The 27,102-nt window shown below is 41.6% G+C and overlaps 1 protein-coding gene across 4 annotated transcripts in view; it reads left to right on the top strand.

Moving 5' to 3' along the window:
* cdk14 (cyclin dependent kinase 14) overlaps nt 1–27,102 on the top strand; it is a 216,951-nt gene that overhangs the window by 169,809 nt on the left and 20,040 nt on the right. The gene's annotated exons all lie outside the window — the stretch shown is intronic.

Below are 27,102 nucleotides of genomic sequence, written 5' to 3'. Positions count from 1 at the left end.
AAGAGGTGAGGAGAAGGGAGACAGGGGAAGGGCAGCGCGATCGCGCGAATAAAGGCTAGATGGAAGCAGTGGCTTGCGGGAGCAAGGCTGGATTTCTTTTTGTTGAGGCAGCGTTGTATTATTTATATGAGGTGGTAGAGGCAGGCCGCTTCAGACGGAGCAGAGCAAAGAAGGCGAGCAGCCCCCTTTCTCTTTTGTGGGTCTATTCCCAGTGGGCAGGCTTTGTGCTGGCTGGATGGCTGCCTTTGAGGAAACCCATGCAGCTATTGAGCTGAGAGTGAAGGCCGGACCCGACTCGCCCGCACTGAGACACAGCAGCGCTACAGCTCTACAATGTCTGTCACTGCTATGGCCGGGGAGCAAAAGAAAAGGATGGAGACAGAGTGACAGAGGATGGGGGAATAGTGGGAGTGTTTGATTTTGGCAGGGAGGGAAGAAAGAAATGGTGTTTTTGTGGGAAAGGAGAAAAGCTGAAAGTGATAGAAGGGCAGAAAAAATGGAGGCGGGGTGGAGAAGAGAAGAAATAAGGGAAAGGTCTCCTTTACAGTACTGCAATACATTCATCTATGTTTATTCATGATTCTGCATTATTCACGAGATTAGCTGATGCAACTTGGAGCCGAGCGTAGGCAACGGCTCCCCCCATCAATCCGCTCGGTGACCACACAGTTCAACTCCGAGTCCCAACAAGTGGGAGACAGCTGCCCTGTCTCTGAGCTTCAACACACTTCACTTTAGGCAAGGGTATGTGAAGAATTGGATGCAGCATGCTCACAGTCAGAATACATAACAAAGCATGAAACATTGATTCAATCGGGGAGCGAAAAGCAACATGAAAGAGGTCAATTCAACGGCTCGGTGCCTCAGTCCAAACAAGAACTTAGTTGGTCTTATTGTGAAGACAAATCAGCCGAGGTTTGTAGCGTCGTTCCAGTTTCACATTAAGATAAAATGATTTAATCGAATTTAAAGCTGATTTATATCATTACTCAACAATTATCTCGACAACTGCACGTAATGCGAAATAGGTGGATCATACTTGGAGACCCACAGCGTCTTTCAGCACATTGTTTTGGTTTTACAGCTGAGCAGCAGCACCTTACTGTTCAAACTGAGAAAAAATGAAAATAGAGTTTAACAGCTGCATTTTTCAACTGGTGGAGACCAAAAAAGTGCTACAAGAGGTTAAATGTGGAGCTTTTAGTTAAAGCTAAACAAACGTTTAGCTTGTGGCTTTTTATCAAGGTACAATAATACTATAATAGTTCTTTAAAAGGCCGTATTGGCGTCATCATTGTCCCAAAAAATTGTAAATGGTTTTATATTTTTTCTGTTTTTCCAAATCGGAAGCTACATCTGAGTTCATAGCAGAAGCTGAGGTTACCTTGCATTTGATCTGCTACTCAAATGATTTCAAATGGCTAACTGACTTGTCAGCATCAGTAGTTTTAAATTAAAACTTTTTAACACATTTAATGCATCTGGAGTGCAGAATCATTCAAAATCCCTGAAATGTTTCTGTCAACGCATTTTGGGCAGTTTTACCTTCGCACATGCGCCAATGGGGAGCTGATCTGGTATCGAGCAGCTCAACCAATCAGCTCAGTGTGGAAGATGATAAACGCACACTGGCTCTCTCGATGGGAAATTTGAGTATTAAAAAAATAACAAGACAGAACAGTCGACCAACATAAAGTATTTTGCACATTGTGCAAGAAGGAATTTTCTTTTCACCGAAGCGCTTCCAGCTTAAAATATCACATTATTATCACATATTATATATTAGTGTATACTTACCTATTAGTATATAGGTTTTTAAAAAAGTTGTATTTCACAGGAGAGAACCTGTGCTAAAAGATTGAAGAAAACTATTCAAATTCTCTCTGAATTTAAGCATTGAACATTCTTTGTGTTTATTCTCCACTTACTTCATTATATTCTATGAATGTCAGTTACAAGCTTAAATATAATGTTGAAAAAATCTAATTGCAACCAGGCTATTGATCAAGTAATTGCGATTAATTACAGAAAATTGTGAGATTAATTAATTAATTTTTTTAACCTATTGACAGCACTAACAATACCACTTATTTAGTTTTTTCACAGTACAGTTGATTATGCTGCGCTGTAGACACTCGCACAGACGTCTGAGTAGTCAGTCCTGTTATGCCTTTTAGAAGTCAACTATGTGGTTGGTGCAATATAAATTCTCATCTGGGTGGTGACAACAACCGGTAGGTGCACAGAGGTTGGCATCACCCTCACACTCTGATGATATTTACCTCGGATCAGAGCAGAATCCCAGACACGGAAGTCATAAGTCATAAAGAAATGTTTCCACCTCTGTGTCTGTGTTTAGTCATAGTCACAGGGAGACCTCCGAAATGAAGACAAGCTGACCAAAAGAAACAAAAGTTCTTGCATTTAGTTCCTACTACCTGTATCTCAGATATCCAGTGTCTGTGGGAGGTTCAGTGGAAAACTGTAGAAAACCAGAACTCGTGGCTACTAGACAATCAATGCCGTTACAGCTCAGTGCTGAATTAAAGGAGTAACCAGTATAACCACATGTAAGGGTTCATTCATATCGCTGAGATGTGCTGGACAATTGAAGTCATGTTGATGAGTGCTGTTCTCTGCTCTTCTGCCGGTCACCTGGCCAGACTTCACACAACGCAGCAGTCTTTGTACGCTGCGTCTGTGCGGTGAGCCATCACAGGTCGGCGACAGGACACTCTGGCCCTGGAGCATCACTGTGTCACTTTGAAGATAACAGCTGCAGGCAAAGCCGGACTTTAGTGTCCAAAATGTAGAGGTGCCAGCTATTTATCTCACTGCATACACACACACGCTCGCTCTAGCCTAAGGTATCATCTCCGAGACCGTGCCGTGTGCCTTTTTTGGGGAAGAGGATAAAAATGCAGGAAACCTTCATAGATGTACAGGCATTTCACTTGAAAGTAAAAGCACTATTTGTCCCCTGGTGTGATCCTACCATGATGTCTGTCTACTAAAGCCATCACTGTCCAAAACGTACAAAGTCAACAGGACAGAAAGAGAATATTTTTGGCTCTGTAGCAGGAAGAAATAGATTTGTGCTGTCCACGAAACGACCTGTCAGAAAGTTTTTCTAGGTAGAGGACAAAGTGATTTAAAGTGTATTCCTGCTGTGAGCCTGAGGGGGGGAAATAGGAGGTGCGGGGAGGAAGGATAACCAGAGGCATAGCCTTGAGAAATGGAGAGCCTTCAGTCAAATCAGCCTAGTTTTAGTCTCCCACTGCTTCTTATAACCATACAGGTTCAATGCCTGCCAGTAATGTGGGCTTTCATTTCATCCTCTCCTCGTGGAAAAAGCATTGTGAAGGCTCTGCAGCTCTGCACTACTTGTTCCAATGTGTTTGCACTCACTTCCCCGTGCTGTTGATTTCATATAATACCATTTCCCCTCTGCTTTTATGACCTGTTAACATGTATGTCCTTAAACCCAATGCTCTTCAGTCTCTCAGGATTGATCATAACCGCGTGCAGTTAAATCAAAGTGTGGCGCTCCTGTGTTTTCTTCATGTTTCCATCTTACCCCTGTGCGGCTGGAGGTAAAAACAATGGTGTGTGTACATGTAAATATCACTTCAAACATTTCAACCAAAAATGGTTTTGATGACACCGTAAGAAATTGAGGCTACTGAATATTTATGTAGCACTTTTTTCTGTTTTGCCCTTGGTAGATGGTTTCTGAGGATTCGTCTCATAGCCAGGGGTATGTACAGAGGGGGGTACGCATCTGTATTCAGGTGACGCCTCGTGTAGACTGCACATGAGCCTGAAAATCAGATCCACTGTTTTCTTCACCAGTTCTCCTTGTTCTCTGTGCCCCAGCAGTATGACTGTATTCAGCCTAACCCTAACAATAAGTTCAAAAAGTTGGTTTTGGTGGGTTTGTTGTTGATCAGTAAGGGATACATGTAATCAGCCAAGTCTGATGAGTTTTTTCTGTTTTTTAATAGAAACAGAAAAAGGTTTAAATATCCTTTCTCCCTTTTTGTGCAATTCATGTGCAAGACAGATGTGCAGAGGCTATGGTTGTTGGGCACTGTTATCCTTTTATAATAGACTACAGCATATGTTCAGTCTGTTGTTATGCTCTTCCACAGCATGTCTTCATCCTGTCTTCCTTCTCTCACCCTAACCAATCACAGCAGATGGCCCCGCCCCTCCCTGAGCCTGGTTCTGCCGGAGGTTTCTTCCTGTTAAAAGGGAGTTTTTCCTTCCCACTGTCGCCAAAGTGCTTGCTCATAGGGGGTCATATGATTGTTGGGTTTTTCTCTGTATGTATTATTGTAGGATCTACTGTACAATATAAAGCACATTGAGGCGACTGTTGTTGTGATTTGGCGCTGTGTAAATAAAGTTGAATTGAATTGTTATGTTATAGTGTCCATTGAGTTACCCAGACTAGCTATATAACTTGGGCTTCATATTTTGAAGCTTCAACATCAACATTTTGGCTGAGTTGATTTATTCATTTATTTATTTATTGGGTGGGTGTTGACAAAAAATGAAGGGGTGTAGAGAAGGATAGAGTAGGATCATGTTAACAACTGACCAAAATTTGGCTTCCGTCCGCCTTATGGTTCTTAGAAGTGTTGTGCTATATGGAGCTCTTCAAAACCATGTCTCTTACTGCCGTTGTTTGCACTGACAACATATGGGCATGAGTCGAATGAAATATGAGGGATTTTAAATATCACGTTACTTCTGACGTCTTCTTCGATGTCAGATGAGGTCAAACTTTCATAAAATGTCTTTTATCTTTATGCTTGATATCCTCCTGCCTTTTTATTGGCAACATTTTAGAAATGACACTGGGATGCAGGGACTTTAAATGTCACATTGTCGTTTGCATCCAAATATCATGTCACTTGACTTCATTTCAAGTAAAGAGAATGAGAAAGAGCTGGCTATTTAGGTAGAGAGAAAAAAACGGTGCCATCATATGCCACCATTATCGCAGCAATGTATCATGATGATATCAATCATTAGCCAATACTAATACCGTACACTGTACATATATATTTTGCATCAACTTTTGCACCTATTGCATCTCTGTAAACAAACATTACTAAATGAATTTAATAATGTGTATTAATGTATGTTCTGCTGGTGTAATTACACTCTTTGATCATATCCAATCGCTTTTTAGATTCAAAAACTGCATTTTAGCACATATTCACCTTTCTTTTTTCAACAACAAATGAGAACCTGATATGTCAAAATAATAGGACAGAAGTTTAATGAATGTTTTGCAGAGGCACCAAAGAAGTACCCTTTTCATTTCAGCAAAAAAAGGTGCATCTCTCCATGTCTCAGTTTTTTTCCCCGTCTCCTCCTCTTCCCCCGACCATATGGCTTCTCCTAATGAGCGTTGCACATGTACCTCCTTCCTTTTTTGCCTCTCCAAAAAGAAAAGAAAAAGCAATTCCTTCTTATGTGGTGAAGCCAACAGCTCTTCTACAGCAGCAGATCTGGAGCTGCTCGTCTCAGCTGAGTGAATTAGAGTCAAATAAAGCATGCTAATGAATTTAACTTTGTCAGTCTGCCATTTGAAACACCGAGGAATAATGAGCTGAGCTCAGACTCATACAAACAGGAACTACACAAATTTTTATGCACATACTTTTTGTAAGTTGCCTCTGTCTTTTCATCACAACCTTTGATTACAGTGGCACACTTTCTGAGTGGAAATAATCCGTTTTTGTCATCAGAAATTAGTCAATTCGTTTATTTGGAATGACTCCGGTTTGTAGAGTTTATGACTGTTGGCTTCAGTTCAGTTGGGTACATGGCATGGATTAGCTTCACTACAAACCTAAAGTGGAACTTCAAGCAAGTGAGGGTCTGTAAATATTGCACTCATCAAAGAACAACACCAAAAACATACTAAAATTTAATTTAGGGAGTGTAACAGAGTTACAGCCATTTCCCCGGTCAGAACCAGCTCTGGTCCACTTTCAATACAAAAACATACCTCATCTCCAGGTTCATAACAGGACCATCTTTTATACTCTCTTTGCATTAAACCCAGAAGTGATCTGACACTAAACATGGTCTGGCATCTTCAAACAGGCAATCTGGTCTGGTTTTGCTATTTGGGTATTATCATATCCATTTGAAATAAAGTGTAACATTTATAAAGGAGGTTACTGGGGTTAATGACAGCTATTTGAAGCACTCAACCGTCAACCATCAAGTCCAGAGTTTGAATCGAGACTTATGCCTATAGTCTGATTTAGGCCTCAGAAGCTTTCTGGTTAAGTTTAGAAAAGATGCTGGTTGTCATGGTGTCACCTTTTGTTTAGTAACTGGCTAATTTCTTGGTGGTTTGCAACTTGACAGGCCTAAAGATACACTGCTTCATCATTATTTTTGGATACTAATGATACTAGTCGTAATTTACAAGAAGAAGTCACCTCCTGCTAGCCGTCATAGGGATTGCAGGTATAAAGCAGTTTAGCACTGACTTCACTTTTCAGAACAGGCAGCTACTTTCAGCTTACTTAATAAATGTCTGTGGTTAAACGTAAATCCACAAGTTATGTATCAAGTTGCCAGATATTTTCTTTCCTATTTCACATTTCACTACAAGATTTGACATGTGTACAGATACTGTAATCAAGAATTGCTTTAAAACTAAATTTGCCCCTATTTGCCCGCTATTGAATTTATAATTCACTCGATGTCTTGACGAAATGCTTGAAGTAACAAACCTCAGCGACCCAAAACATGTTGTGTTTTTAGCTTTGCGCTGGTGCCATACCTTGGACCACTCATCAGGTGTTTTTGTACATTGTACGAAAAGAATTTATTGCACATGACAGTTAACAATTTGACATGGTAAATATAGCCTTAATTTACTTCTGGAACATGCAGAATTCAAATTCCAAACTTTGGCCATCACTTTGTTCATACAGACTGAAAAATGCATATCCACATGCATGCACACATGATGATTATGAGCAAGTCTATGCTGGTTGTCTAAAGAACATTTTTTGCACAAATGTGATTTTCTCTCCAAAACTTGTCCATCATCTATTTCCCAAAACTGGAAATATTTAAAAGCAGCTTGGAGAGGAAGTATTTTGTGGTCAGTAAAGCTTTTGTCCAGTGGGTTCGACTGAACGCTGTGCTTTTGAGGGTTGAGGCACATAATCAGACATGAACTATGTTAGCCAAAGTAGAAAAGTAGGGGACAGAGTTCTTAGGAACTTCACACAGAAGAAGAACAGAGAGTCCTGGAACAGTCGGTCTCAACGAGCCCCGATCAGAGCTTCAGGGCCTCAATCTTGAATTACATGAAGAAAGAGAAGCCACTGAGACACTAAAACCACAGACGAGCTGTGGAAACCTCTCTGAAATACTGACCAAACCACTTGCCAAGTACTGATTGGCCTTGTCTTAAAGAGTCTATGGTATCGTTTTTCTTCATTGCTTCAAAATTTTACACAGTTCAGCAACTTGGGTTCATATAAGCTACTATTATAAACATATATCAGATATCTTGTTTGGTACAAGGAGTGTAAAAAGTTGTGTGACTCAGTCCATAAAAAGAAAGGAAATAAAGACATCTCATTTCAGTTTGCCAAAGCTTCCATTCAAGGCTAATACATGCAGAAATATCACTGAATCAAAGTTCTGTTGCAGTTTCCTGGATCTCAAACAATATTTCAAAATAGTAATACTTGGATTTCATTACTGGGACACTCTACATTTTAGGCTGTTTCTTAATGTAGGGGGGACAATGAGGGGCCATTTCCTGGTGGAGGCTTCTGGCCTGTCCCGCTGCCTTTGGCCTTGCAACATATCAACTTTTCAATTTAAACCTTTTGCAAGCTGCCGAGTTGTTATTTTCTTTGTTGCCTGATTGCCAAGACTCGGGATAACAATGTAATACAAACAGAAATTACATATGTGTGGTTATTGTTGGGGCGTCAGGTCACATGTCAGGTAAATGCATGTGAGAATGATGCATTTATGGTAGCACAATTGATGTTCCTTGGAACAGCTGACCTTGTGAGATCTAAAAGAAACTGTCACAGTGTTCAGTACAAACAGGTGTTAAGTCAGCGTTGGACCTATGTGTAGGGTCGTCCACTTCAAGCTTTCTGGAGGACTCAACGGGAGCACATTTGCATAGGTTGAAACCCCCTCTCCTCAGACTCTGCGTAGACAGTTAACTATGCAAACAGATACAACAGCTGTACTTTAGCATTAGCATTAAGCATCAACCCTATCCTACTGGAATGTCTACTTTTGGGGGTCTTTTTTTAGTATTACTAAGCAATCGGGAAACAAGAAACTAGTCATTCTGTCACTTATCGAAAACGGTTCATATTATTTTCAAAAAGGTTGTGCTTTTTGTTGAAACATAAAGTTATAGTTCAGAGCTTTATGATAACTTAGACCTCTGAGGGTTAACTTTGCTCCTGTGGTCTGAGGTTATTGCATATAAACTGCACTGTAGCTCATAGCATTTTTATGTAGCTTAAAAAGCTTTCAACCGTGCCACAGTCCTCATCAGCAAGCTAACTTGCTCATTGCTGTAGTTTATGTTTCAACAGCCTTGAATCAAATCTCAGGGCTTATTTTATTTTATTTCTGATTCAGCATAACTATACATGTTTTATTACTCTGAATTTGCAGTTGGGACTTTCCCGTGATGGACTCATTTTTCTTTTCCACTCTGACGTGAATAAAAATGTGTGGGGAGCTCTGAAAAAGTTTAGGCGTACTTTGGTATAAAATGGACACATGTAATGATATTTCAGCACAAGAAAATTGGCGCTTTAGTCGAAAAAAAAAAAGCAGAGTCATTCTTCAATGTCTCATGCTGGTTGCTGGCTCTAGTATGAGGGTCTTGTGAGTGCTGGACAGCACCGGAGCGTTTTTCCCAGCGTTCTTCACTGAACCGAGGCAGGAAGTCAGCAGGAGACTGACTTGATTCGAATTGGACACGACTCACAAATTATACACTCGCAGGGGAGTCTCCATGTTAACAGCACACTGCAGCCCTGTATATGAGCAAATGGCTTGGAAACACTGGGCCCAGTATACGTGAGCCCACACTGCAGGGGAAGAGAGCGGCAAGAAATGAATGCCGGCGCATGAAAGGGGGGAGTGTTAAGGGAGAAGCGGGAGGAAAGTTTCCCTGCCATTCGGCCTGTTTAGAGAAACTGTAAGGAAATATTATGATTATTAAGAGCCTTTTGAAGTTGCATTGAGTTGACCTGCCCCCGCAGTGAGATAAGTGTACTTATTCTGCTGGCAGGATCGGTCAGCCTTCACTTTCTGACATGTTGATGAAAATGAAACTTTGGATCTGTGAAAGGCATGTTTTTAATCATTAAGGCCACGTGTCTGGTCGACCTCAAGAAGCTTTAAGCAAAATAAATAATGTGAACCAGCGCACGTTTCCATCAGCTACTTGCCGTCCTCTGTTTACTCAAAAGGACCATGACATTCAGCGCTGGCTTCGAGTTGCCCTTTCAGTGTAACATGTTCTTACCCAAACCCGCCTCCCAGCATGGGCGCCTAACTATCTGATCCAGGAGCAGCCTGACATTGCAGAGCTATAGCGTGGCCGTGCAGCGCTGTGGTGCTGGCTGGTATAACGCACGCTGTGTCTGGCTGGCTCTGCTGCTGCAACACATTCCTTCCAAAAGGAAGGAACGCATTCCTCCCTCATCGCTCTGCTCTCCTTCTTCTTGAAATCTCTCCATTGTAATCACTAGCTTGCCTCATAAATGATTTTGAGATACTTTAGACTAACTACTGCTGTTTGTCAAGATGTCATTTCAGGCTATAATCGAAAGAACATTGGTATCTCCGTCTGCAGGAAATTTGTATTATATTTGGCAATAAGTTTGATTCCGAGGCCTCCCCAGCCTTCCACTTGCATATGCATATGAAAAGCACAAGGTGGGGAGATGCTGTGGTGACAAGGTGATAGGAGGAGTTGAGTTGGAGGTGGGTTGCAAAACAGCTTGCATATGGGCAGCAGCAAAGGTGGGCAGGAAAAAGCAGCTTAAAGATAGCAGAATTGGAAGCGAGAGTGGTTTAATTTGATGCAAACCACATCATTTTTAAATTTCTTGTGGAGAATTGAAATGAAAACACCTTTTATTTACAGTTTCATGACCTTCATGCTCTCTGCAGACTTGCTCAGCAACAACTGAGCCAAAACATTAACACTGATAGTTGTGATGGACATTGTTAATATAACCTTTAACGTTAATAACCTAAATGTAACAAGCATGTTATTTATTGCTGTCTGTTTTGATATGATTCTACATTATGTGTCCTCATGCAAGCCAGACTTAAAGGATCAGCTCACCTTTATTGCAAAACCTCATTCTTTGTTTTTCTCCTTGGCCTTAGTCATGCAGATGGTTTTGATTTCATTTCCCATAGTTCTAAGAAATCGGCCTCTCAACTCTGCACCCCAATAAATTCCTGTGTAGTGAAACTAAATGTCTAATAAAATGGGTTGTTCAAAGAATATGCTTCAAGAGAATGTAATATTTTCAGTGTGTCTAAAATGGTTTAACCCTGTTTTGGGACCAAGTCATCATAGATACATAGTAACTCTAACCCTAACACCATGTTTTGAAGAAAACTAAAATTACTTTGTGAAAAAATATAAATAACAGTCATTAGATTTAAAGTTATCGTCACCACAGCAGGTGGGAATGAGGTGGGAATCTATAAGAGCTTCAAATTGATATCGCAGGTGTATTTACTAAAAACCTGGATGAATTTGAATGTCAGTGGCCTTGACCACGAGCTTAGAGTAAGTTTTATCAAAATCTTGTGAATGTGATGACTTGAGAACAAGGTAATCATAGGTGTGTCTGTACTACTGGTGGTTGCAGACATTGGGTGTTTGTGGTCCATATTACCTATTTGGACAAGCGTGCCTACCATGACCTCCATGAGAGCCCACGCAGTTCTGTCCGTTGGGGAAAGTATCTATCGTGGAATCAAGCTCTGCTCCACAAGCGTTTGGACTGTAGGTCTCAGATTGTGTTGTTGGGTCAGGTCTCCTCTACTTAACTGGAAAGTTGAGCCAATCTGTATAAACTGTGAGCATCTTAAGGAATCCATCCAGCTTAACTGCCCTGTCAGTCGCAGTGTTGTTACAACATATCTCTGAAATTTATGAGGAAAAAAGTTTCAGCGCACCAAGAAGCCAAGTGCGAAATAGTGTACTATATATTAACACATAGAGTCATAGTCACATAGACTATGCTAATTGCTACCATGATGGATTCAAATATGTTCTATACTGCAGCTTTCTGTTAAGCAGCCCTGTGGTCTGCGTGGGTTTAGTACAGTGTCTGAGGCCAGAGTTTTCCTGGCAAAGACTCCCTCTGCCTGATTCTTTCTGGGCTAAATAGAAGCCAGCACCTCCCCGTGGCCCTCTCCATGTCTTCCCATGCCCCAGCCAGTCTGCCCTGTAATGGGTTCACTCTCCCATACAATCCTTTCACTCCTCAATGCACTGAATATCCTTTTTGCTGCCTTTCTCTTTGACCGACAGCCCCCTCCCAACCCAGCACCCCCACCCACCACCCCAATCCCCTCCCAACCCCCACTCACCCCTCTCTCTATCCCTTTAGGAGTGTGTCCATGAGTTTAAAAGAAAAGGAGGAGGGGGGGGGGGATGATGTGTTTCTCAGCGGCCAGTCTTGTCTGATGCTGTGAGGCCATCTCTCTCCCACGGAGAACATGTTATGTTGGACTTTGTCTCGGTGAGCTTCATACTGAGCCCTTTGCCCTTCTAACAGAGGCTGAACTGGGTTATAAAGTTCTACCTGCTTTTGACTTGAGAGTGTGAGCGCCTTTGAACGGTAACATGTGTAAACTTTGCAAGACATAGTTCCCACTCTGTCAGTTCTGACATGTTCTAAACAAAGCAACAAAACAGCAGAGCTACACATTTTAGGCTTTATACATTCCAGAATCCTTCCTGCGTATTTATGCTTTGCACTTCTTCCCCCTGTTGGCAAAACTATGAAACATTTTGTCATTTTGAAAGAGCTTATCCTTTCTTCTTCGCCATTCCTCTGCCTAATGTATGCATGTGACTGGGTGAAATGGTTGAACACAGCACGGTGAGCTACAGAAAGAAGACGGAGGATTGCAAGGAAGCTGTTGCATTATTCATCGTGTTGGATAAGGTTTAATTAAAAGTGCTGCTTGGCATTGTGAGGGGAATGAATGTGTGTTTTGCCTCGCCTGTCGCTGCCTCATTCACGTTCTCCATGCTCGACTTATCAAAGCAGCCCCTTGGTCCCTCCCTTTTTTGCCAGTAGAAGTTAGCATAATGCCGCAGCCCCGAACCTTGTGATTACTGGGAGAGAGGACGGGCGGCACAGAGCTTCACTGCAGCAAGTGCTGGCTTTGTAAAGAATTCCTCTGGTAAAAATGGAGAATAGAGCAGGATGTTTTGGTGTGCCCATGGCGTGCTTCTCTCTAAGAAACCAGAGTATTGATATTTGCATTTGGATAATATATCGGCATGTTTGTTTCTGTACAGTTTAAGAGCCTGTGAATCTGCGGATTACTCAATACGTGCCCACAACCCTCCGTGCAGGTTTCCATCTTAATCGTAGCTACTTACTTTCATGAGTAAAGGGTTGTTGGCATCCACGGCTAACAGAGGTGAACTCTTGGCCTGCCCCCAACTACACACACCAAACACGTGCCTGCAGTACACCTTCCAACCGATCACTATCAAGGCTGGAGACAGTTTTTTGAGAATTTTCAAAGAATCTTCCGCCATCGAGGTAAAAACAGTTACATGTTTACCTCATTATTACCAAAGCAGAGTTGTTTCTGTTCTGGTTCGTGAACCAAGATTTGAACTGTTTCCACCAATGAAAAAAAAATGTGATGGTCAAAAGGTGGTTCTACCTTGGGCATTGCAAAATGGTTATATCTGAAGCACAAACCAGGAAATCTCGAATATACCGTATTTCCCGGACTACAGAGCGCACCCGAATATTAGCCGCACAAGCTAAAATCAGGGGAAAATCCTGTTTTGTACATACATTAGCCGCACCTGACTAAAAGCCGCAGGTGTTTCAATGTTGACTTATCATATGTAAGAGAATATGCACAAAGGGAATTGTCAGGAAAGAGATGGCTGTTTGGAGACACATCACAAAACAAGTTATGGGTACATATTTGCATAACTTTTTAGGTATATGTACAAGTAGCGGTAATTACAAGTACGAAACATGTACTGTGCTTCATAAATGAGTAACAAATGTAGTACATAACAATAACCTACAGCACACCAGAAAAATTGATTTGGCCTACCGTTTAGGCTCAGGTGCAGCGACACGGCTTTAACAAGAAGAAAAGTCAGTCATTCACCACCATCTTTCTCTTCTTCCTGCGCACTAAAACCACCAAAGTCCTCTTCTCCAGTGTCGGATACGAACAGGCTCAGGATGGCTTCGTCATCCACTCTCAGCTTCTTTCCTTCGTTGTCACTTTCAAAACCAAAGAAATCCTCGTTGTCAGTGTCAGAGTCGAACACCCTCTGAAGGGCCGTGGCGGTGTCCTCCTCTCCATCATGCAGCAGTCCAGCCCTTCGAAATCCGTTGGTGATCATGGATGTTTTCACACTTTTCCACGCTGTCAGAATCCACTGGTGGAGTTGGGCATAACTTGCTTTTCGCAAGTTTATCGCCGCTCATCATCCACGCCTCCTGCTGAACGCGTAGCGCTACTTTGAAGTTTGTTTTTCGCGCTACTTCGTACGGCACTACGTTGCCTGGCGGACGGACATGTGACCAACATACCACTCTTGAACCCCAATCCTTCCACCAGGCAACGTAGTGCCGTACAACAGTCTTACGATATGACAAAAATCATGGACAATCCATAGAAAAGCCGCACCTGACTAAAAGCCGCAGGGTTCAAAGCTTGTGCAAAAAGTAGCGGCTTATAGCCCGACAATTACGGTAATCAGGAAGTCTCTCTCCCTGTTTGAGTATTGACCCTCATCAGATAGTCCAGAGTTTCACCGTTATTTTTTATTTCATTTTCATTTTTTTATTCTGTTTCACACATGGTACAGCAGTAATTCATTTCCTATTCACAACCTTCCTTTCAATTAAAGTAACACTGTTTCCAACCAACAGGAGCCAAAGACTGTTAGCAATAACCTCCTCACAGCAATGTCTTTAAAACAAGATGGTGGAAATTGGTGATTTGTTGGTGTTTCAGTATTTTTAACTGATTTTTTTATGTACGTTTTTAAAAGTGGACCGGGAAAACTGTGGATACTGCACTCATAAACAGGCAAGCACCCACAGAAGAAAATGTCATTTATATATAGGGGACGATATCGAGATGGCACTATGAGTTTGGGTAGCGTGCTCAGCAACCATATGAATAAGAGCTGTATAAATTATATAGGCTGTAAAACTGGATATGCATTTCTTAAAGAGACTGCTTAAAGAACATCTGCAATGCTAAATCTAGCATTGTAGACCATCAACATCTGTAACTACAGTTCAAATGACCAAGGCAACAAAGAGGAAGCTAATGTTTGGGAAGCTAGCAATGTGATGCATGTGACTCGATGAAACACTACACAGAGTATCAGAAGTGGTGAAGAGTAAATGTTGTTCCTCTAACCTAAAACCGTTATTTACAGTTGCTTTGCCTGTCGTCGTGCTGTGATCATCAAAATGTTTATTAAATCTGGCTTTTATAACAGATGAGTTTTCATCTCTTCTCTCGGCTTTGATAGTAAATTAGCGTGGATTGTTTTTATCATTAATCTTTTTGTACATCTGGCTTTCCTCTGAGTGGCCAGTCTTTGGTGTTGTGTTGGTGGCCTGTATTCTTTCTGCAATTTTTCTTAAGTTGTTATGATTTTAGAGACCAGTATCAGTTTTAACAAAGCATTTGATGTTATTTTAATATGCATACTCATATTACAGCCTATATTATGTATACAGCTCTTATTCATATGGCACACTACCCAGACTCATAGAGACATCTTGAGATCATCCCCTATATATAAATGTTGGCACAGATTTGCCTCCAGCCTATTGTGGCTTAGCTAGCGTTAGCATTAGCATTTCTAATACCTAGTGATCATTTGTAACCAGATGTCAGTCTGCAGTTTAGTAATAAACTTCAGTTTATTCAAACAAAAACAACAATCTCTGTTTTGAACTCGTGTTCTCTTAGATAGGAGAGCCATAAATAAGCTAACTTTACCGCTCAGCAACAGGGGGTTAAAGAGAGAATATTTATGTGAAGATATGGATACTTTCACATTCCAGACATTTTCGAGCTGCAAACTTAAAATGCACACAGGGAACAGGTGTATGGAAATGTACCGAATAAAGAGCTTCTCATTTAAAGTCGGGAAAGTTAACTTAATCCTCTGATATTGTGTTTAGGATGCACAGCATGAGGTCTGTGTCAGAACGGAGCTGTAGAGGAGTCTAAACAAAAGACAGCCAGCCCAGTCAAAGATAGAGCTCTGCATGGCCCGAAGGAAAAACCAGCAAGCACACTCATCTTCAGGACACACACACTCACAGAGATACACACACATAAGCGTGAACAAAGACAAACAGGAGGTATAGATTGACTCATCGTAGTGGGAGTACGGAGCAGTGATTTCATGCCTGGTTGTTGGCTAACAAGGCCCTACGCTTTCTGCACTGCAGGGCCTGTTATTAAGAGAGAGACTGTGTGTGTGTGTGTGTGTGTGTGTGTGTGTGTGTGTGTGGATGTGGGGGGGGGCTGTCAACAGCTGTGTGCGTAACCTGGGAGACGAACTTAAAGCCCCAGCACTCTGAGCGCCAAAGAGTGAGGGAGAGAGAAAGGGGAGTGGCTGTGTAGGTGTGGGGGAGGTGGAGCCCACTTTGTCCCAGTGGAGCATAGCGAGGTCCAGCCTTCGTTCTCCACTACTTACCCCCATTCCTCACGCCGCACACCCGCCTCCAACCTTTCTCCCATTCCCAGTAAAGCCCGGGCTGTTGGGAAGCCTGGCACCAGGAGTGTTTGGCAGTTTTTTAACCCTTTGTCACATTTACCCAGTTGCAGCTGTGTGCCCGCCATCAGCAGGACATCACGTCTCTCTCCTGTTCAGAAAAAACATCATCCTCACAAAGCCGCACTGGTTTTTATCGCCATCTACAGTAATCTGATTATGCTGTTATGTTGTTACTCAGTTTATTTGCTTAGCTGACTTCCTGATCCAGAGCGAGAATAGTTAGCATTTTTCACATGCTATGCCTTCAAGCAGCTCAGCTTCTTTTAATGAAAGATTAGAGCGCACAGCCCGACTCTTCATCGCTAACTCTTTGCTCACTACCCCACTGCCGTGTTAAACACCAGCAGCTAATGTAAAGACGAGGAGGTCGGTTGACATGAATAGCCAAATGCTGCAACATCTTCCTGCGTCTAGCTTCTAACCATCTCACCAATAATGGCAGTTATTTTGCTGTTTTATTTATAATCTTGTCATATGAGCCAGTCAGTGTGACCTACTTGTGTTATGATGGATACGAAGCATTTTGATTGATAGTACAGAGCAGCGTGAGCCTCTATTACCACATACATAAAGTCACACATTATCTGTGTTAGACAGAAGCCCTCTTCAGGTATGGCTTTTTTTAAACGTACCCTGTTACAGGCAGAGCCACGACATATGTGCGGTATTTGGAAAAACAAGAAATGACTTAAAGTGCACCACTCTCATGGCCGTGTGAGAGGAAAAGACTGTCACAGCTGGACCGTTTTACTGAATAGTTTTGCATGTGTCTGTTCTCTGACAAACACCAAAGGTTAGCAAAGGTTAGGGGTTAGAGTTATAAGGGCTAGGATTGGGGCCGTCACTAGTAACAACAAAAACTCAAAAACTTCCTCTCTGTAATTAAGTCAAAGGAGCTTGCAAAGTGTAATTAACTTGCTTCTTCTGAACTAATGTCTGAAATTAAGTTATCATTTTACTGCATTACTTCATCGGCTGTCTGAACTGGTAGGCACACAACCTGAGAACACCTTGAGCACAGCTACCCCTGAATCTCTTAATACTGATGAGGTTGCCACTGATTTGTTTACGAATAAGGTAGTTTATATGTACCCTTTATCTGGAATTTTCATTTTCGCCTTCACCTAAAGCAGGGGTGTCCAACTCCAGGCCTCGAGGGCCGGTGTCCTGCAGGTTTTAGATGTGTCCCTGATCCAACACAGCTGATTTAAATGCCAAGTGACCTCCTCAACATGTTTTCATGTTTTCACAGTGCCACAGTCCGCTTAAGGATATTGTAAATAAAGCTGTACCTGAATGTTCAAGTAATCGGATGTTGGTTCATTGGGTAGGAACTGTTTGGGTTGCAATAATAGGATTTGCATGTTTATTTGTAATGGAAAAAATCATTGACAAATGTGATATTAACTAAAGGCTGGCTCACTACCTTTACCCAAAGCTTACACAGGATGCTAATATAAGCTTTACCAAAAGCCAAATCTGAGGTTTTGGCCTGAGAGCGGAGCTGTTACTAACCCAATATCATTATGTTTTTACAGGTGTGAGTTAAAAAAAACCCTAATGCTTGAGGTTTTAATTTCAAGATCAAGGAGCATGGCAGCACTGTGCTTTGACACTAAAGAACAGGTTTTAGATGTGTCCTTGATCCAACACAGCTGATTTAAATGCCAAGTGACCTCCTCAACATGTTTTGAAGTTCTCCAGATTCCTGGTAATGAGCTAATCGTGTGATTCAGGTGTGTTGACCCAGGGTAAGATCTAAAACCTGCAGGACACCGGCCCTCGAGGCCTGGAGTTGGCCAAGCCTGACCTAGACTGTAGCTTCTTATTTCAAAGTTGTTGTCAGCAGAAGGAGAGATAACTTTTTAGATGTTTCAAATCTGGCCATTCTAAATAAGCCCAGAAGATCACTGGCTGCTCTCTGCCCAGCCTGGAGGTCACTGCAAACTCTCGGTACCTCAGCAGAGCTGGCAATATCATCAAGGACTACTCTCACCCCAGCAATCAACTGTTTGAACTATTACCGTCAGGCCGACGGTACAGGTCACATAAAACCAGGACAAACAGATTCAGGGATAGCTTCTTTCCCAGAGCTATCACCGTAGTAAATAAGCACAAAAACAATTGAACCTGCTTAGCTATACCATACCGTCACTGCCATTATATTATGCTGCTATTCATACTGTCATTATATTAATGCTGCTATCCTGTATATATCGTACTTACTATTGTTTGAGTACTTGCGATTGTTTTATTGTACTTTTTATATTTTACATTTATATTTATTATTGAATCTTGCACCAAGGGAGTGGCACTCCAATTTCGTTGTACTCTGTACAATGACAATAAAGGCTATTCTATTCTATTCTATTCTATTCTAAGTTGCATAGAGCGTTGCCTTGCACGCCTTGCAGGATATTAGCATGAGTTGGACCTAACCCTATCCCCGTGAACAGTGATGTGGCTGGTGTCACTACATGGAGCTATGAAACTAAGCAGACGTCAGTGATGCCATGTTGTTCACATTTGGTCTTTTAACCCAGACCGCTAGCTTAGACATCAGGTGATCAATGCTTGAGCTAGCTGTTTTAGCTACATTGTGCTAACAGAAAAGTTATCGTAATTACATGTCTTGTTACTGTCTTCTGAGAGTAAATGCTTAACCACAAACGTTATATGTGATGTCTTAGAACAGAAGCTCCACATGTCTGACTCGATTTGAGTTGAGGAGGCGGAGAGCAGCAGGCGAGCCAACTGTCAATCAAAGATGTCAATCAGTGGCCACAAGGCAGACTTCAAAGGCTTCTATGAGCCTTCAGATCTTATTAACAGAGCAATGTTTTCCAAAATAACCAGTGCACTTATTAGACAGCCCAAATTTAGAGATGGAGGCCACATGGAGGAACATCACCGTATAAAGAGTGGGACTTGGATGTCACACTGGGGTTTGCATCCTGCATCCCACATGTTCTCGTCGCTGCTGATGCTTCTGCTGCTCACCTGAGTTCAGGAAAAGACGAGTTCTGGTTCCAGACACAAATGTTTGATTATACTCAAGCAGGGCAGGTGGCAAATCCAACAATGGAGCCACACAGCTGCTTATACTCATAGAGTAGTGCCAAAAATATGTTTGACTTGCTTATACAATATATTTAACTTTGTTTATCTGCCTTACTTATGTGTATGAATTGAACATATTATATTAATGGTATTATAAATAAATTCTGTGTGATTATCAGGTTAGGCAATGTGTAATTTTGGTTAAATATGGATTAGTTCATCATCTTGGGTTTTTTGCCAGTGTAGTGTGTTAATATTTAACAGAGACCACAATTTCCCAGAGCTTAACCGGTTGCTTTAGAAGCATAAACATGTGGGAAGGAGGGTGTGAAGCCTGTTCTTTAGTGTCAAAGCACAGTGCTGCCATGCTCCTTGATCTTGAAATTAAAACCTCAAGCATTAGGTTTTTTTTTTTTTAACTCACACCTGTAAAAACATGATGATATTGGGTTAGTAACAGCTCCGCTCTCAGGCCAAATCCTCAGATTTGGCTTTTGGTAAAGCTTATATTAGCATCCTGTGTAAGCTTTGGGTAAAGGTAGTGAGCCAGCCTTTAGTTAATATCACATTTGTTAATGATTTTTTCCATTACAAATAAACATGCAAATCCTATTATTGCAACCCAAACAGTTCCTACCCAATGAACCAACATCCGATTACTTGAACATTCAGGTACAGCTTTATTTACAATATCCTTAAGCGGACTGTGGCACTGTGAAACCCTCCAACGCTGGCTCCAGGCTCATGAGAACATCCAGTCTTAATCTTAGCAAACAGTCATGCACAACATTGCAAAAATAATCACGTAAATGTAAAATAATCACAAGATACTCATTCCCAGCCTGCCATATAGTTCATTCAGTTCAATTATATTTACATAGTGCCAAATTACAGTTGACTCACATTATAAAATAAAAAACCCTACAATAATACAGAGAGAACCCCAACAATCAGATGACCCCATATGAGCAACCACCTGGTGACAGTGGAAAGGAAAAACTCCCTTTTAACAGGAAGAAACCTCCCACAGAACCAGGCTCAGGGAGGGGCGGGGCCATCTGCTGCGATCGGTTGGGGGGAGAGAAGGAAGACAGGATAAAGACATGCTGTGGAAGAGAGACAGAGATTAATAACAAGTATGATTCAATGCAGAGAGGTCTGTTAACACATAGTGAGTGAAGAAGAAACACCCAGTGCATCATGGGAATCCCCCAGCAGCCTAGACCTATTGCAGCATCACTAAGGGAGGAGTCAGGGTCACCTGATCCAGTCCTAACTGTATGCTTTAGCAAAAAGGAAAGTTTGAAGCCTAATCTTAAAAGTAGAGATAGTGAATCCTACTGAAATCCATGTGACTGTCGTGCACATTAAAAGATGACACTAAAGAAGCTAATGGGCCCCGACTAAGCTCCACTGGGTGTGAGTGAGATCAGTTGGAAAGTCAAATGTCAATGTTTGACTGCAACCTCTGTGTCAGTGCACCCTCAGTAAGTCGATCAATAATATGACGCTGCTGCTCATGTTCTTCCAGAATTTGAGCAGATGTAGAGCAGCAACTTCAGTAAAATATCAGGGCCTCGACAGGGTGTCATCAGTGAAAGCCCAGCGTACAGTACATCTGCCTGCTCGCTGCAGTGCACCCTGGTAATTAGTCTTTTTTAAGTGTAAATGGGATCTCATGTGGGTTGTCATGGACCGTGAGGTTCATAGAGATTACTCCTGTGTGTGTGTGTGTGTGTGTGTGTGTGTGTGTGTGTGTGTGTGTGTGTGTGTGTGTGTGTGTGTGTGTGTGTGTGTGTGTGTGTGTTTGTGTGTGTGTGTGTGTGTGTGTGTGTGTGTGTTAGTACTGCAGGCTTGAAAGTGCCTGCTCTAACAAAAGGCACAATTACTGAATGATCTTTTTTTTTTTTTAATAAAGCCAAAAATATCTCCTAATTGTTTGTGTAAGCAGCCTCAGACTGACTTGTGGGGGTCTCAGCAGGGGTGTATGGATGGAGGCAAGAGAGCGGGGGAGGGAGGGGAGGCAGCAGTACTGTAGATCCATCTTCTTATCCTGAGAAAATCCTGCTCTTGCATGATATTTAGGTCGGTCACCAGGATACAGTCCGACTCCTTATGCAGAGTCTTTCATACAGAGAAAAAGTGAAAATATTACATTTAGAAATGCTCATTTTAACATCCTCCATGCTAGACCCCATGCTTGGAAAATGAATTATACATATGCTTGATTAACCAGCTGAGTCCCTGCGCACAATCCCTGAGCAAACACGAGCCTTTTGGAATAAATTAAATCTCAAAATTTCAGTTTCAGCATCAGCAGGAGCTTCTAAATAATTATGTAAATATGAAACAAATTTCCCAAGCAGATTTCCTCCTCTGCAGTCCTCCTCTGTCATTCTTATGCATGCCCCGTAAATTAACTAAACTATGCAGATCGTTATACTTACACAAAATAGGCTAATTAATACACTTGACAATAGTGTTCTCCAGAGGGGGCGATGCTGAACTAAATCTTCATCACACAGAATTGTAAACTGGAGGCCAAACATCAGCATGTAGAGCCGCTGCCTTACAGAGGCTGTTTAAGGACAAAGGATGGAGGGTTTATAAAAGAACCGCACGGCTCGCACGTTCCTTTTTAGTCCACAGAGTTTCTTATGACCAAATTGAGGGAGAAGTAATCTGAATCGAGACCAGCTTTTTGTTGTTTACCTGTTTGTCTTCACGTCTGTCTGTGAAAGAGAGCGACGTTCAGTCTAACCAGTGTTCCTACTAATTACAGTCCCTGCTCTTCTGAATCCTTGCAGAAAAACCCAGCAAAGTGTCCTCGCAGCTGAGCACGGCGTGCAGAACAGCGCCAGTGGATCTCTTTGGTGTTGGCAACGCTGTTTCTGTGTCAGAGCTGCATTTGAATATGGATTATGGAATTTACCGCTATTGGGGAGGAGGGGGGTGGACTGCCTAATTACACACTGTGTTATAATGACCATCCCTGTCCCAACTCCCTCTCTTCTCCCTCCTTGAGAAGATCTAATGAGGAGAGAGTGTGAATCTAATGTAAATCCACTGCTGCTCTTGTTTTCTGTTGGGAAACCATGTAAGGATATTCATGTTTAAATGCAGTATTTTTGGGGGAGGAGGGGGCGCTTCCACTGTTTGACAGAATCTGTCACTTTGTTACCTGCACGCAGGGAAAGCTGTAGAGTAGACAGACCACACATTTATTAGGCAGCACAAACTCCCCTCACATGCATATTACAGTGGGCACTGTGGTCCCACAGCAGCATCTCGTGCCTTTATTTGTTGTTGCTTAGTCTGCTCCAGACCTCAGCAGCTCAGAACTCTCTGTGAACTTAAAAGAAAGCAGCAGAGTTTCTCAGAGCCATGCTTGGTGTTTAGCTGAAAAAGTACAACCCACTGAAATGAAGCTGGCAGAATACCAGTAGGTTCCTTAGTAAGTGGAACATGAACCTCCAGAACTTGCATCCTATCTGAAAATCAGCTTTTCACATTTTAACTTCAACATTATAAAGTCTACAGCTACAAACTCATGTACACTACGTTACTGTCCATCAGAAATACCCAGACTTAAAAATAGTTGTGCAAAGATAGAAGGTGGAACTAGAGATGGTAACGATGGTGATGCACTGGTACTTTTGTAGTGCTTTTCTACTCTTTTTACTGCAAACCTTTTTCACCCAATCACATTTTTCTCGTCTAACAATAAAACACACACTCAAAACACTCTGGTGGCTGCATCCAGAACAACCATGTCTTACCCAAAGATATTTTGACATGCAGACTGGAGAAGCGTGGGATCTAACCACCGACCTTCTGATTGATACCTCCTGAGCTGCAGTCACCCCAAGCGAGCTACCCCGGAGAGTGCATACGGTTCGTCTGTCCGTTAACTAACAGCAAGATGTCACCTTTATACAATTAGAGTTTTTGGTGATGAGGTAAGGTTGGGGGGGGGCATACAAAATGATCCTCTGAGGAAATTTCTATATTAGACTTTACAGTAATTGGCAGGATAGTTTGCTGTGGAACATGATGCCGAACAGACAAGCGGACAAGACTAACTCCCCACTCTCTGGTTAAATTCCGACCTCTAAAGTCCAACTTAAATAACCCCAAACCAGTGTGAAACAGTGCTTTAGCATTGTGACACATACAGTATATATGTACAGATCTGGGCAAACAAAAAGACAAGCTGTTACTCACAGTCTCCCCCATCCCAAAACCTAAATTTGCTCTATGTGCCATGCCCTCTCTGTCTCTATTTGCCTATAATCCCATTAGGAAGAGAGGGGAGAACGTACAGAAATAGAATAGTACGTTCAAGCTGATTTCCTCACTAAATGCTGCCGTTTAGTCCTCAATAAAGCATCTTTCACAGCCACCAACAGCAGCCCTCCACTCTGACGTGGAGGAAGACTAACGTACTTAGATGGTCCATTTAGTGTCGAGTACATGCTCACAGGCCAGTGAATGGTAATAATAGAAATGTAGCTGCCTTATTGTTACACACTGGGTTTAAGCTTGATTGAATTTGGTTCACACTATGTGCTGAATTCAATTTCAGATGTAGAAAGCGCACACTGAAATCATCCAATGTTTTCGAGCTGCACGTGTCACGTGTACGTTCCTGGCACGTTCTAACAGAGCAGCGGCTTATCGATGTTGTCTCCAGACAAACAGTTTAGAATGTCAGAGAGGCTTTCCAATCAAATGTTCTGTGGAATAGGATACAGTATCCATGTTCCAGCACGGGCAACACCCAGTCTTTTCAACACAAGCTATAATTCACAGAGAAGTGACACCACAGCTGCCAGAATTCCACCACAAGTATCTGATCTTGCAGTTGTCCTCTCAAGACTGACCGCCTATTACAGATTTTGGAAATTGAGAAGAAAGCGATGTATGAAATGTATGCCGAGTGTGGATATGAAGCAGCAGTCTTACAATGACACCACAGAGCTCTAAAATTAACTGACTGGCCCTCGGAGCTCTTCTGGTGGTCATACAACCCCCAAACAGTTGGCAGCAGTGGAAGTCTGTGCTCCACACTGTCATTTCAAAGCTCCCGTGTCTCCCAGAATTCAGCTACCCACTATTTACGTTCATCTGTTGTGAAATATTCTGTTTCTGAGCTCCAAAACTTAAACTGTCATATTTCATGGAAACATGATGTTGTTTAAATCCCACAAATTCTTTTAGGGTGAATTTTTGAAACTACCATCCATCAATATTACGGTTATTTATCCATCATTACGATTAGAGATGGACCGATCCGATATTACGTATCCGTATCGGTCCGATACTGACGTAAATTACTGGATCGGATATCGGAGAGAAATAAAAAATGTAATCCGATCCATTAAATATCAAAAAAGCACCTCACAAAACTTGTAACTCGGCTCATAACTGTAGCACGTCGCAGCAGTGTGCATCACGTGATAGAGCGGCTGTTTGTATTCATAGCATTGCTACCAAACCGGCATTTCATATCCTTAGAAGTGATCCCAGAGAGAAGTAAAGCAAGTGTGTAAGTTCATCTCTGAATGTTTGTAAAGCATTCCAGCGTTAAACTTAACAACCGATATATGGAGCGACTGCCTCTCTCTCTCTCTCTCTCTCTCTCTCTCCCTCTCCTGCTGCTACTTCAATCATGAAACTGATCAATGATCAGCTGATCGGCTTTTCTGTCGCGAGTCCGTCTCTCTTCTTTGTTTTTGTCTCACTTTGCACCAGAAAGAGGAAACCAGCGGCTGAACAACAGCAGCACGTTTAAGCTTGATAAGCTGTTGTTAGAATTTATTTAATATTATTTTCTACACCAGGATCTTTTTCTATGCAGCTGACGTAACTGTGCAGGGGCGGATCTAGCAAAGTTTAGCCAGGGGGGCCGATAGGGCATTAACAGGGAAAGGGGGCACAAAGACATACTTTTCTTTCTTATTCTCATTTAAAATGTCTAGCTTTTAATAATTAATTATCTGAATCTTACACCCAAAGTTTTAATCTGATGTAAAATGTATAGAAGTCCATTACTGTATATAGTAACTGTTAAGTCTAATATACCCTAGTAAGCTGTAGTACTTTTTCCTTTGGGAAAATACCATCTGTGCAGTCTGCAATTCTGTTGAAGAAAGATGTTGAATCTATTTAATTATTCTTGAAAAATAATTTATTTCTGTGCAATTTTTTCCACACTGCATCAAATTAAAGTTGATTACGTCGATTGAGCATCATGAGGTGGGGGGTGGTTCCCTATTTTTTTTTGCTGGGAGTTTGCAACCCTGTTAGTTAGGTTGCTTAATATTTCTGCTAAGTACTCTTTAAAATACCAGAATAGGAAGGATGGAGCAGGTTTAAGTTTATTAGATTGATCAGTTTTGCTGAACTATGAAATATTTTGGGTGCAGTGTGTTTTTTTACATACAGGTATAACAGAATAGCTTTAGTGTTGTTGTTTATTTAAACCTGAGTATGAACTTATACAAAATGCAGCAAGATATTAAAAAAAACAGTTTTATTGATTAAAAAACACTATATCGGATTCATATCGGTATCGGCAGATATCCAAATTTATGATATCGGTATCGGTATTGGAAATAAAAAAGTGGTATCGTGCCATCTCTAATTACGATATTTCTCTCAACTACATATTTTAAAGTGCCTAAACCTAACCAAGGTTAAGTTGAGTTTATTATTTTATGGAAACTTTCCATTTAAACATTTATTGATTGTGACAGCCACCAATTTTTACTCCTACAAATGTAACCGCCGAGCCAGCCCCAGAGTTAACTCAAACAGACGCTATAGCAACGGTTCACATGTGTTCAGCTTCATCCTCAAACTTTGTAACAATTCAGCCTGTTTCCTCTCTGCTTTTCATTTCTGTACTTCAGAGTTGAAACATTTGTCAATGGACTTTGCATCCATAGAGGGTTTTAACCATGTTAAACAGGCACATTTTCAGAAACTAGAAGATCCCACATTTCAAACTACCATATTTTCCACACTATAAGGCGCACGTAAAATCCTTTAATTTTCTCAAAAATCGACAGTGTGCCTTATAATCCGGTGCTCCTTATGTATGAATTCTGGTTGTGCTTACTGACCTCGAACCAATTTTATGTGCTACACGGCGCTTAAAAATCTGTCAAAAATGTTTTAGTACGACTTTGGTAAGCTGTGAAGCCGCACCGCTTGATGGATTGTCGGAGCATTACGGCTACCGTAGTCAGGAGCCTCACGGAGTAATCTGGGTCCTAAACTCCCCCTTCTTCAAGTCAAATGACCACTGCAGCATCACTGAGAGATAAAAACTGTCTAAATTCTTTCATCTTTAATAAAATGATCAGCGTTGCTGCTTTACCAGGTGTAACAATTACGTTTAACATCCAGGCATCCATGAAAACAGAATCTATTAAATTTAACGGAGTTAGAAGTTAGCAGAGAGTTAGTTCGCTAGCTTCCACCTAAACATTATATAGCATGTTCTGACTGAGAGATTTCTGAAAAAATCCTAACGTACAGCTCTGCTATCACTTCCAACATAAATGAAGACAGAAAACTAAACAGCAGTGACGTTTGTCAGGTTACTGAAGTTGGGCTAGCTGGTATATAATGATGTGCTATATGATCGCTAGCGACACAGCTATGTTAGCATAACATAAAAATAGTGAAGCTGGAGGATGAACACTAACTTTTTTCCACTCGATAAACGTTAACGTGAGGGTTCCTGATGGTTAGAGACAAATGTAATCGCATGGCAGGATGCTGTAAACGGACCAAACTTCAGTCAGGAGAACAACTGAGATAATCCATCCACAATACGAGGTCATTAATATACTGCAACAACATGGGAATAGAGCCGCTGCGAGAGAATTCACTTAATGCGCCTTATAATCCGGTGCGCCTTATGGTCCGAAAAATACGGTAAGCAATAT

This window comes from Perissodus microlepis, chromosome 11 (assembly GCF_051167445.1).
Source record: "Perissodus microlepis isolate ML-2025 ecotype Zambia chromosome 11, ASM5116744v1, whole genome shotgun sequence".
In the NCBI taxonomy this organism is placed as follows: domain Eukaryota; kingdom Metazoa; phylum Chordata; class Actinopteri; order Cichliformes; family Cichlidae; genus Perissodus; species Perissodus microlepis.
This window is presented reverse-complemented; position numbering and strand designations above follow the sequence as displayed.